Genomic DNA, 12,202 nt, shown 5'->3' on the forward strand with positions numbered 1-12,202 from the left:
AGATCCCACATGCTGCGGAGCAACTAAGCCCGTGCGCCACAACTACTGAGCCTGTGCTCTAGAGCCCGTGAGCCACAACTACTGAGCCCGCATGCTGCAACTACTGAAGCCCACACGCCTAGAGCCCGTGCTCCACAGCAAGAGAAGCCCCCGCTCCACTCGCCACAGCTAGAGAAAGCCCGCGGGCAGCAATGAAGACCTAAAGCAGCCAAAAATAAAATAAATTTTCTTTAAAAAGGCAACACCGCCACCACTTAACAAATGCCCTGTTGAATAAATACCCCATCTGTACTGGTTTGGACCATGGATTTTACAGCCCATCCCACTCAGCGGCATCCTTCCCTGACCCAGAGCTTTGTACACTTAAAATTATGTCTCTATATTGCAAATTTTCTCAATTAATTCACCAGGGGCTCTTTTCAATTTTTTTAAAGGATACACTTATTCACCAGCACATCTATATTGATAGAAGCTATGTATGGTGGGAAGTGAATTATGCATTTCGACTCTTGGAGCATGAAGGGTTTCTTTTCTTTTTTAATCTGGATTTTCTAATTAACAAACTCGATATAGCACAGCCATGAAGATACACAATTCTGGAAAGTTCTTCCTCAGAAGTGGTAGCAGTAGGAAGGAAGCAAGAGTGGATCTGAGAAATCTTCGAAGAACTGAAAAGTAGTGTAATGTGAGGCTTAATCATCAAGGCTCTTCCATCCTAAGGTTCTACAAAGGAAAGGAAAAGACTACAAATCACTCCAGGTGTTGGAGTCTGGGGGAAGAGACATGTTGTCTTGGACAGTGATTGTGATGGGGGAAGCCAGGAAGGGCTTCAGTCTGTGACAAAAACTGAGAATGTACCAACCGGGAATATGAGGGGAGAATACACCAACTCATTATGCAACAGCTCTCATGAGCAAACCAGATGGAGTTCTCCTCCAGGCAGCCGCAAGGTGGGGGACCAGTGCTGTACTTAGATCGAGGAGGCCTCCTGTCCTGAGGGTGGCCGACATCCAAGGGAAGCGGCACGAAGACAGGAACACGGAGGGCTAAGAACTGGACCTTCAGAGACCCCACAGTGAAGGAGCGAGAGCTCACAAGACAAGATGGTTACTTGTCCCCATGAGAAAGCTACAAACACCACCCCAGGTGGACTTCCCGGAGCCAAGCCACGCTCTCCAAATGCCTATTGCCAGGTTCCACCATCGTTTAACTGCCTCCAGGTTCATGTCCACATGTATAATCACACCTTTTACAACACACCAAGCAAACATAAACAGGAGGAAATTAAAGGATAGTGAGGGCTACTGTTACTCAACACAGAGTAGCTTTCACAGCAGCTGGTCGTCAAAGAAACTTCCCTGAGGAGTAAGGACAGGCCTGGGTCACCAAGCTCCAGCTCATGGTAGAGCAGCATGGTAATGGCTGAGGTTCAAAGATCACAATTTCACTAAATTCCTAGCTAAACCTGACACAGACCCTGTTACACCCCTACTGAAAACTCTCCAATGGCTCCTACCGCATCTAAAAGAGACCCTGCTCTTTTTCGTGGTCTGGCCGTCGCCTCGTCCTCCAAAATCATTTTGGACTCTTGGCTCCTTGCTCCACGCCCTCCAGCCCCATGGGCCTCCCTCCTTCCACTTCTCAAGGGGCTCCTTCCCATCTCAGGGCCTTGGCGCTTGCCCTTCCCTCTGCCTGAAACAGCCCAGCCTCAGATCTCCCCTGGATGCCTCTTGCTGCTCACCTTCTCTTACCCAGGGTCACCTACCGCCTCCAAGAGGCCCTTCCTCACCATGCGATCGAAGGGAGCTAGCTCTCCCACCTTGCTCTTCCATCACATCATGGGCATTACAGGGCTTGCTTACTTGTTTTCTCTGTCTTCACCCACACAAGGCAAGCCAAGGGAGGGCAGGGGTATTGTCTAGCTCGTCATTGCTTTTATCCCAGCTCCTGGAATAGTGCTTAGACCACTTAATTGGTTGCATAAATAAATGGATTAAAAGAAAAAAGGATCACGGTGATGGCTGACCAGGGCTCCCTGACCTGTACAGGCCTCTGCTATGGGGGTGATGGCCAGTCCTGGTGTCTGAGTGATTCAATGGGCCCAGCACAGGGACCAACTTTCCAGAGCCCTGAAGACAAGGGGTAACACCCCAAAATATGGGCTCATTTTCCACTCTACCTTCATTGGCCAAGCAGCTGTCAAGAACAAAGGCTGCATCTCCTGATACCTGGCAAACAAATGCAGTATTGCCTCACGAATTGATTGCTTCTCTGAGGTACCTACCAGTGTATTTGGGGAGAAGCTTCGAGAACAAGTTGAGGAGCAGCTGTCCTATGAGACTGGAGAGATTCCACGAAAGAATCTGGATGTCATGAAGGAGGCAATGGTTCAGGCAGAGGAAGCAGCTGCTGCGATTACTAGGAAGCTGGAGAAACAGGAGAAGAAACGCTTGAAGAAGGAAAAGAAAAGGTTGGCTGCGATTGCCCTGGCGTCTTCAGAAAACAGCAGTAGGACCCCGGAGGAATGTGAGGAGACAAGTGCAAGACCCAAAAAGTAGCAAAAGCAAAAGCCCCAGGAGGCTCCTCAGGAGAATGGAATGGAAGACCCATCTGTCTCCTCCAAACCCCCCCAAAAAGAAATCTTTTTCCAAGGAGGAGCTGGTTAGTAGTGATCTTGAAGAGACAGCTGGCAGTGGAAGTCTTCCCAAGAAGAAGAAATCTTTCCCCAAAGAGGAACCAGATAGTGACCCTGAAGAGTCAGGAAACAAGAAGTTCCCCAAGAAAAAGAGGAAATTCTCTTCCAAGGAGGAGCCTCTCAGCAGTGGACCTGAAGAGGCTGCTGCCAGCAAGAGCAACAGCTCCAAGAAAAAGAAAAAGCTCCGAAAGCTATCCCAGGAAAATTAGAATGGACATTTCCCTAGTAGGGCATAACTTACAGAGATATTTCCCAACCCATCCCCTATAGCCCAATAAAAATGTAAAAAAATTTAAAAAGACCCGATGCAGTCAAAACAAATCATTAAAAATAAATAAATAAATAAAAAGACATTCTTCTATTAGAAAAAAAAAAAAAGAATTTCTACTGCACAGCACTAACACTGAATAGGACACCCACAACCTGGACATCCCTAGACTCCCAACAACCCTCCTAGCAGAAAGAGAAATGCCTGGAATTCCCAAGACTGCATTCTATAGGCATCCGTATGTCTCAAGCTCCCAACGCCAGAACCTATGGCAAGAGATTCCAGTGCTCAATACCCGACCTCTGGGTTTCTCTGTCCCTGTCCCTCCTTCTCCAGGTCTGTTGATAATCAGGTAAGATAATCAGTAAGAGCAGAAATGTCCTGTTCTAACTCTCATAAAAGTGGATTTTTTTTTTCCCAGCTTAGATTTCCGAATCTCTCTCCCAACCCTAAATTTAGAAGCCATGTCTTCTCCCTGTTTTCCCCATTTCTCAACTCCTTCTTTGCCTTTCTGAAACCTTAGAAATCTCTCAAACTGGTAGAAACACGGTGTTGTGGCAATCACCAGGCTTTAGAGATCTCTAGACTTAATTTGTCATAGTTCCTAACCATGTGACCTGGAGCAAAACACCTCACATCTGCGAAATGTGGATAACGCCTACCTGGAACAGTTAATGTGATGATTATATGAGATCAGATGTGTTAAATGCCTTGTACAGAGCTCCACCCGCAGTAGTTACTTTGGAATTTGGGGTTTCCCACTTTGTGTCTGTCTTACCCCTGCATATCTGGAGAACTAGGAAAAGAAACAGCCAACTCAGGTTCTTATATATGGGCTGATAGAACCTCAAAACCAAAACGGTGCTTAGAGATATATCTCCAGCTTCTCATGCAGTGCAGCAATTCCCTGGACTCCACCCTTTGTTGATATTCATCCAACCTCTGCTTATACATCTCTAGGGGCCATTCATTGGTTCACTCAATAAACAAGAGCAAGGCACTATGGGAGCCACAAAGAAGGGCAGACACAGATCTTGCTATTAAAGAGCCTATTTATATATTAGCAAAAAGGATATACAGAGAAATTACTATAACATAAGGTAAATGTGGTATGCGCCAATCAAGGTGCCATGACAGAGAGCCAACAACCTTGCAAGTTAATTCATGTGCAACAAAGTGTAGCTCTAGGGACTTCCCTGGCAGTCCAGTTTTTAAGACTTAGCCTTCTAGTGCAGGGGGTGCAGGTTTGATCCCTGTTTGGGGAGCTAAGATCCCACATGCCTCGTGGCCAAAAAACCAAAACATAAAACAGAAGCAATATTGTAACAAATTCAATAAAGACTTTTTTAAAAAAATGGTCCACATCAAAAAAATCTTAAAACAAAAAAAATATAGCTCTAATGTTAAAATCCCTCCCAAATCCCAGACCTCAGTTTTCCCATTCATTTCATGGAAAATGGGACAAGATCCTTCCACACTAGATCATGGATCATTCTTAAGGAGGACATTTTTGTAATAACCTCTAAAATTCCAGGAGGGTGTGAACATGGAAAAGACTAAAGGGGATGAATGGGAGCACAGGAGTGAGGAGAACTGCAAGATCCTCTGGCCTCTTCTGTATCAGAATTTCTGGGAGTCCTTAGAAGTCTACCCCACCCTCTACATATTACCAGCAATTCCTATCCCCCTGGAAAGCCCTGCACATCCCTACTCTCAGGACTTATCCAAATGTTTTCCTGTCTGCTTTTCTTTTCCTTTTCACCCCATCCTTCTTACATTTTTTCCCTCTTTTATCAGCATCTCTATAATTTTCTTTGGGTCCATCTCTGCTTTAGTCCCTCTCATCATGTTGATTTGGAGTATCTGTTATTCTCGAGGTCCTTCTGCCTCGTCTCGGTCTCCCTTTCTTTTACTCTTTCATCATTCTCAATTTCTTGGTTGGTTTCCATTTTCTGTCTCTGGCCTCGCTTTCTCCCCAGCTGCTGCAAAGCTATAAACCCAGCCGGCCCTGCAGCAGGCAGCCGCCAATCACTGGGCTCCAGAAGTTGCAGGGAGGGGGCTTCAGAGAGAAGGGGGCATGGAAAAGCTGGGGCGCTGCTTCTACACCAGGGGAGGGGAGAGGCAGAAAAGAGCAGAGAGATGTCACTCCCGGAAGACAGACACAGCTTTCCTGCTGGGAGCAGACACCTGGCCCCTCTTTCTGTTGTGAGCCAGGGTACATGGGTCCCTCCGCTGTACACCCCAAATCGTGGTTTCTCATCCAAAACCACAGGCCACAGATCCCCCACTCCACCAGAGATTTGCCTCCTCCTTCATTCTTAGGTTCTCCCAAGATGAGGGAGCTAAAGGACCCTGGGAGTCTGAGGATGTTTGCGACATATCCTTACACGAACATTGGGACAATAAAAGAATGGTCACGACAGGGTGTTGGGAAGGCACTGAGAGGAGGGAGAATCTTAATTGGCCAAGGGTGAACCAGAAGGTTGGGCACTCCAAGCTCCTTACCAGCTCCCTGGCATCACTAAAGCAGGATGACAGCCTGAATCCCTGGTCCCTGGTCTAGGCTGGGATTGGGCAGTTTAGGTGCTGCATAAGGGACAACTATCCAGCTCGCGGATAAGAAGCTACAGGGCCTGGGGAAGGGGAGGGGGGCTAGAAAGGGAAAGCAGGAAAGGGGAGGGATCAGAGAGAGATTTTAGAAGAGAAGAGGAGGAGGAATATTCTGTCCTGTTAGGGCAGGAGGAGACTGGCCCAGCAAGTGGTAATTCCTGGTGTGCCGGCGACCCCTGCTGGCTGCATGCTCCACCGACTGGGAGAAGGGAAGGAACAGCCAGCCTATGTGAGTCCCAGCATGGGTTAAATGTGACAGTGAGTTTTGTGAGCGTGTCATTGTACAGCAGTGACGGTGCCTGTAGCACCACCCATAATTATATATGGGCACCCCTGGGTGATGACAGTAATGTGACCGGGCACAAAGGCCATAATATTCAGGCTCTGAACCCCTGGTTCTCCTGAAGGGAGTCCAGACTGGGAAGGGTGAGGTCTTTGAGCCCAACATACTCCTCACCAACGTCATGTCAGTGTATAAATCCACTCAGTGAGGCTCTGCTTGCATCAAAGTAAAATCAACCTGTCTGAGTTTAGGGGGGAAAGTGTGGGCTTTGGAAGCAGACTTATCTGGGTTAAAATCCTGATTCCCTGTACTAGCAGTCTGACCTCAGACAAGTTACTTAACTTCTTTGAGCCCAATTCCCTCACCTGTAAGGTCATAAGAATACCTATCTTACAGGGTTACTGTGAGTGTTTAGCACAGTGCCTGGCAATGGGAAGCATTTAATAGATGCTAATTTTCTGCCTCTCTCTTCCTTTACCTCCCACCCCGAAGGTCGGGCAGGGATTTCAAAAGGCAAATAAGCTGAGGATGATGTTGACAATGATGATGGTGGTGGTTTATATTTACATCACTCATGCAAATCATTTTAAACATATTTTTAATACGTGTCTTTTTTCCTTTTTATTAGCCAAGCACATCATGATCATGTTTTATTGGGATAGAAATATCCTGATGTTATGGCAGGTATCTAGAAGGACGGCCTTATGAAGTGATAACAAGGCATGACAAATCTTTTTTTATTGTGATACATTTTCATTACTCAGGTTAATCAGGAATTACCCATTAGAACAAGGGCTTGAGATAAGTACATGACAGTCATCTGTGGAGATCAGAATCTCCTGATTTTCCAGTGGGTATCTAATTGTTATTGCTGTGCTGGGGGGATGATTAACGCTTTGATTGAACTGGTCTTAAAACATTAGAATAACTCGAAATAACAGGTAGTTAGAAATAGTATATTCTGAAATTTAAAAGAAGACGGATTTCAATTCTACCACAGAACAGTCTAACCATTACAGCGGTCCAGTGACAGCGGCAAACTGCTTATGAAGTAAAGAGCTCCTTTTCAGCAGAAGTATTGAAGCAGAAGCTGGCTGATGCCCTGGCAGGCTTACTGTGAAAGAAATCTGGGCTGCAGAAGGAGATTGAATAAGAGGCCCTTTGAGGTCCCTCCACAAATACACTGCAGTGCATAATGAATACTTAGCTCGGTAGAAGTGTTGTTCCGAACGACATTACTGCCATACCCATGGCCATTGTTTGTCACCATGGGGTGGGATGGGGGGATAGTAATACTAACAACTATATGCTTTTCCGGTTTGAGACTTTGTTCTTCCCAAGGAAAGGGAAGATTCCAGGATTGTTCCCTCTTTAACCATCCCCACATTCCTCTAATTCTTTTTTTCTTTCTTTCTTGGCTTACTAGGCTCCATCTTCAAGTATCCTAAACAGAATCTCGCTTTTTAAAAAAAGGCTTTTTTCATCTTTTCGTTTTCTGCCTCTAATAGGTGGGCAAGCAGTGGATGGGGGTGGAGGAGGAAACAGACATTTGTTGAGTTCCTATTTAATGCAGATGCTATAAGTTTTGCATTTAAGAGAAGTGTGTATCTGCTTTCGTGCAGGTAAATGTGTGTGTATATTGTTTTGTAAATGTGATGGGTCTGCACGAATTTTTTTACTGTTCAGGCCCCTCTGTGAGATTTTAGTATCTAGCTGCATGTGGGGGAGTCTGTGTGCAGCTCCTCTGAGGATTTCAGTTCCTCCTGTGTGTACACAGACTAGCCAGGAGTTATTCTTCTGGCTTCAGGATCTTTGTGCAGGATCCCAGCTTTGTCCCTATTCTGGGCACAAGGGGGTTGTCACATCAGGACTCATTTGCCTCCTTGCCTTCCACGTGTGCATGATTGCGTTTTCCATCTTTGTCACAGTGCATGCAGGTCCCTGAGCCCATCCCTGTGCCACATGAAGCCATGTGTGTCCCACAGTCCCTCCTCCCACCTCTGTGAAGAGTCCTTGGCACCCCTCCCCTTCTGGCCACCCCCACTCCCCACTTTCCATGCCAGGAGAGATCTAATTACACAGAAATTAGTACAGAGAAGGATCGTTTGCTTTTATGGCATCAGCGCCAGGACAGCTGTAAATCTGGGGCCACTGCTGCAGCCGCCTCTGGGCACTGTGCAGGCTGTAGGGGGGCTCTCACCTCCGCAGCCCCCTTTGCTCCATCTCTGCCCAGCTGCCTGGGGCTCTACCTCTGCCCAGGACCACAGAGCCCTATTAGATACCCATCTCAAAAGGGGGAGGAGGCCTGTGAAAGGGGAGGGTGTGGTCAGTCAGAAGATGACACATACTAGGTGCTCAATAAATGTTCCCTGAATGAGAGAAGGGTTAATCCCAGCAATGCTCACTACTACCCAACTACCCAGCTGTGGTGGCCGAGGGAAGAATATTCCTACTAAGATTTCTCCCAAAATATTTAACACTTACTAGAATGTCTTCTCCACCTTCTTATGAACTCAGATGACGTATATGGGGCAATCAGTCATATCGGCTTCCACTTTAGAGACCTTGAATACCTTCTTAGGCAGTATCAGTTAATGAAGACAGCCCAGGGTTCAGATCTTGATTCTCCTGTTCACTAGCTAAGTGATCTTGAGTACCCCACACACAGTCACCTGATCCTTGGTTTCCTCATCTGTGAAATGGCAGTCATAAAACCTACCTTGCAGGTTGTTGTGAGACATCCATGAGAAAGCACTGGACCAACAAGAAAGTGGTCCACTAATCGTTATTATCACTGTTAATGTCTTGTGAGCTAACACTTCCATTTTCCCACCACCCTTTAACTAGCCTTTATCCCAACCAACTCTCACTCAAGCACCACCACACAATTTGGGTCAACAGGATATGCAGGAAGGTTGTGTCCAACCTAGAATGAATGTTTCTTTATGTTAAGAGTCTTATCCAAAGCCAAGGGTCAGGACAGGTGATTCTAACAATCCTTGGGCACCTAGAGACACTGTTTCACCCATAACCAACTTTTTCTGAGCTCCTGCCTTGGCAATGATTATTTTGAGCTCCATTATTTTCATGGAGGTTATGATATTGTTCCTTGGAGTACTGGAGAGTCTTATAAATGATTGGGTAGAAAGAATCAAGGACTTAAGGAATTAGGAGAGCAGGAGCGGGGGAATTGGGGTGGTCACAGGAGGCTTAAACTCTAAAGAGGGAGTAGCAGAGACAGAGGCCAAAGGTCCAGGCTCTCAACTTCCTCCCAACACAGCCTCCAAACCCAGGGACTTGGGGTCTCCTCCCTCTGTCCTCTCCTACTCTGATGTCTCCAGCCCACGGCACTCAGCCAGGAATTCCTGAATTTATCCCTATGTGGATAACCCTGGAAAGCTCTAAATGGTGTGTAGGCCAGGAAGGGAAGAGCCAAAGAAAGGAAGGGGTACTCCCCCTTTCCCAAACCAGGTCTGCCCAGATCTCCAAGCACCATTTGGACGGAACCCCCAGGAGGGGCAGTCAGGGGGCAGAAAGTGCCTGCGGCAGGAGAAAGCTGAGGCACATCATCGTCTGCGTTCGGCCTCTCACCCCATGATCTGCGTCCCAGGGTTGGTGAGGATTTGGCGTGAAGGGCAGAGCGGCGGGGGATCTCTGGCCCCCACCTTCCCCCACCCCCAACCCCAACTCAGGCTGCAGTCTCTCCTCGTTGTAGCAGAGCGAGAGCAAAGGGACGGGTAGTAAAGATGAGTGATGGCGCGGAGACAAGCAGAAATACACCATCATGAAAATGCTAATGACTCCTTGCTCTCTTTCTTTATGGTTGGAGTAATACAGACTTCAATCATAAAAACAATCTCCCAACATTTTAATGGGCTCCATCATGCCCGCACTTGTCGGTATATTTGAAGAATAAATCACCCTCCCCGCTCGGAATGAATTCGCTGTCAAACTCGGCTCCCTCGGAGAAAATGGATGGGGAGCGAGGATGGAGTGGTTTTTTTTTGGGGGGGGGGTTGGCAGTACTCCACCCCTCTAACTCCCTCCTAAACTGGGCTTTAGATTGCTGCGTGAGATGCCTGGATCCTGAATGGGAGGAAGGGGGCAATTGGGAATTTGGAGGAGCTGAGCCCAAAGGGAGGATTTGAGGCAACAGGAGGCAGGGACTGAGGGACTCCACACGGAAAGAAGCCGCCCCTTGGATGGACGTGGAAGAGAGAAAGGGGCAAGAACTGTCGTGGCATTGGACGGAAGGGGCCAAATCTTGACATTGAACCGAGAGAAGGCAAAGCAGACACAAAAAGCATACAAATTCGCCTTATTTTTTGCGTTATATCGTCTAATTTCTTTCAGACTAGGCCTCAAGCAGAGGCGCCGACGGAAAATTCTGAGATATCTCTTTGGGGGAAGAAGTCCAGGAGTTCCGGCTCTGAGCTTGCAAGTTTCAGTGCATTAAGCCACAGGTCCACGTCGCAGAGAAGCGGCTGAGTCCCTTGTAATTCTCATTTCCATACAGGTGGCCGTCAGCCAATGAAAACTTGGGATGCGCATACTGTGAGCAGCCAATCCCAGTTAAGAATGAGCCGAGCTGCCAAGCCTAATTGCATCTTGATTGGTTGTGATGTTGCTAGGCAGAAATGAGGTCTTGGAGATCGATGCGGGCAAGACCGGAGAGACAGGTGGATATGAAAATATCTGGAAACCTACACTCTTGGATTGTCATTTTTCTTCCTGAGCTCCTTCATTCTTAAAGGATTAATGGGGTCAGGGAAATGACTCTCCCTTTTCTCCTCCACAGTGGTACAGAGCCAAATAGTTTCCCCAAAACGCCTTCAGAGAAATCTGGCTGCTTCGAAGGTCTTCTAATCCAAAAAATCTCCAGGAGGTATTCCAGCCTCACGCTTGGTCTTCCCACTAAGGAAGTCCTTTCTGAGGCCTATCTTCAAGCCTCCCGGCTGTAGTTTAAGACCAGTTTTCTCTAACATGCTCAGGAAACAGAGAAATCTTGCCCCAAGTTCTTCTTTCATACCGCAAGCCTCAAAGAGCAGGAGATTTCCCTACCTCCTGGCCACTCCACCACGGCCCAAGGGTGCCCTGCAGACCCTGCGAAGGGTCAAGGCGGCCATATGGGGGCTATATCGTGGCATTCCCAAACCCGCAGCTTCCGCGCCTTCATTTGCATCTCATGTGCATAAACCCCGTTCTCCCGCCACCCCACGTCTGTAGCTCCTCTCCCTGTGCCTGACTCGCACCCCCCCCACCCTACCCCTCTCACCAGCCGGCTTGCCCCCAATGCCGACGCACCCCCTCCTGCAGCCTCCGCTGCTGGAGACAGGGCGCCGGAGCCTCCCGCGGTTCCTGAGTCACAGACACCCCGGAGGCAGGAGGGGAGCGGCGGAGTGAGAGGCGGGGGCTGCCGCCTGGAGCTGCGAACCCGCTGGTCTGAACTAGACCATCCGCGAGCAATATGCCACCATTTAAATCTGAACGCGCGCCAGCCGCCGATTGTGATGTTAATTCCGGGATGATTTAGGGGGGCGGGACGGAGTGGGGGCTGGCCTCTCTCTGTCAAATTGCTGTCCGGGGGCTTAATATTTGTAATTGAAGCTGATGAGGACTCCGTCTCTGTTTACACTGATAAAAAAAAAGTCTGGGAGGGAAAAAGAGCAACTAAATTATGGGGCCGGGAGAAAAACATGATTAATCAAAGCTTTGAACTGTCGCCGTGTTCGAGGCCCAGTAAATCTCGCCCGGCCGGGGCCTGTGGAGGCCGGAGGATAAACCTCAGCCGCCCGGTGTTTGCCGCCCCTTTCTGTTTGCCTCTTGGTTAGCACGTCAATTAATTCGATAATTGGATTTGAAGAGATGTCAGGAGATTATCGAGGGGGAGCTAGGAGGAGTGGATGTGGAAGAAAGGGCCCGGGGATGGCAAGGAGGAGGCGAGAGCCGGCGGGGTCAGGTGGTGGAGGGACGCGGACAGCCGGTCCTGGCCAGAGAGCAAGTCACCCAGCTCGCGAGGAGGAGACCCCGGGAAAGGCAGCTGGGCTGTGCGTTACCCTCAGCTACCGTTCCCAGCCCACCTGGCCACACACCGCTCCCTCCAAGAAGCTTTCTCAAATTTTCTCAATTCTGCCCTTGTGCCATCACTCCTTTCCCAGTTCTGTTCTCCATCTGAAGCTGTGGGTGTCCCTGCAGTGAATTCGTTTGTCATTGTTTGTTATGTTAGTCTGTAAACAAAGTTTAACTGTTCCCTCCTCTGGTTCACCCCGTCTGACCCAAAGATCCCCCTCCCCAAAGACTCGGGGTTCCCAGAAAGGCAGGTACCAAGACATCCTTTTCTTTTTTT

At 48.3% G+C, this 12,202-nt stretch overlaps 1 non-coding gene across 1 annotated transcript; it reads left to right on the plus strand.

Moving 5' to 3' along the window:
- Positions 1–2,007: 2,007 nt before the first annotated feature.
- Positions 2,008–2,093, plus strand: LOC112064757 (small nucleolar RNA SNORD86). The gene has a single exon (XR_002891655.1). It is a non-coding gene; the product is annotated as a small nucleolar RNA SNORD86 (small nucleolar RNA).
- Positions 2,094–12,202: the final 10,109 nt, after the last annotated feature.

The sequence above is a fragment of the Physeter macrocephalus genome, chromosome 6 (assembly GCF_002837175.3).
Source record: "Physeter macrocephalus isolate SW-GA chromosome 6, ASM283717v5, whole genome shotgun sequence".
Classification (NCBI taxonomy): domain Eukaryota; kingdom Metazoa; phylum Chordata; class Mammalia; order Artiodactyla; family Physeteridae; genus Physeter; species Physeter macrocephalus.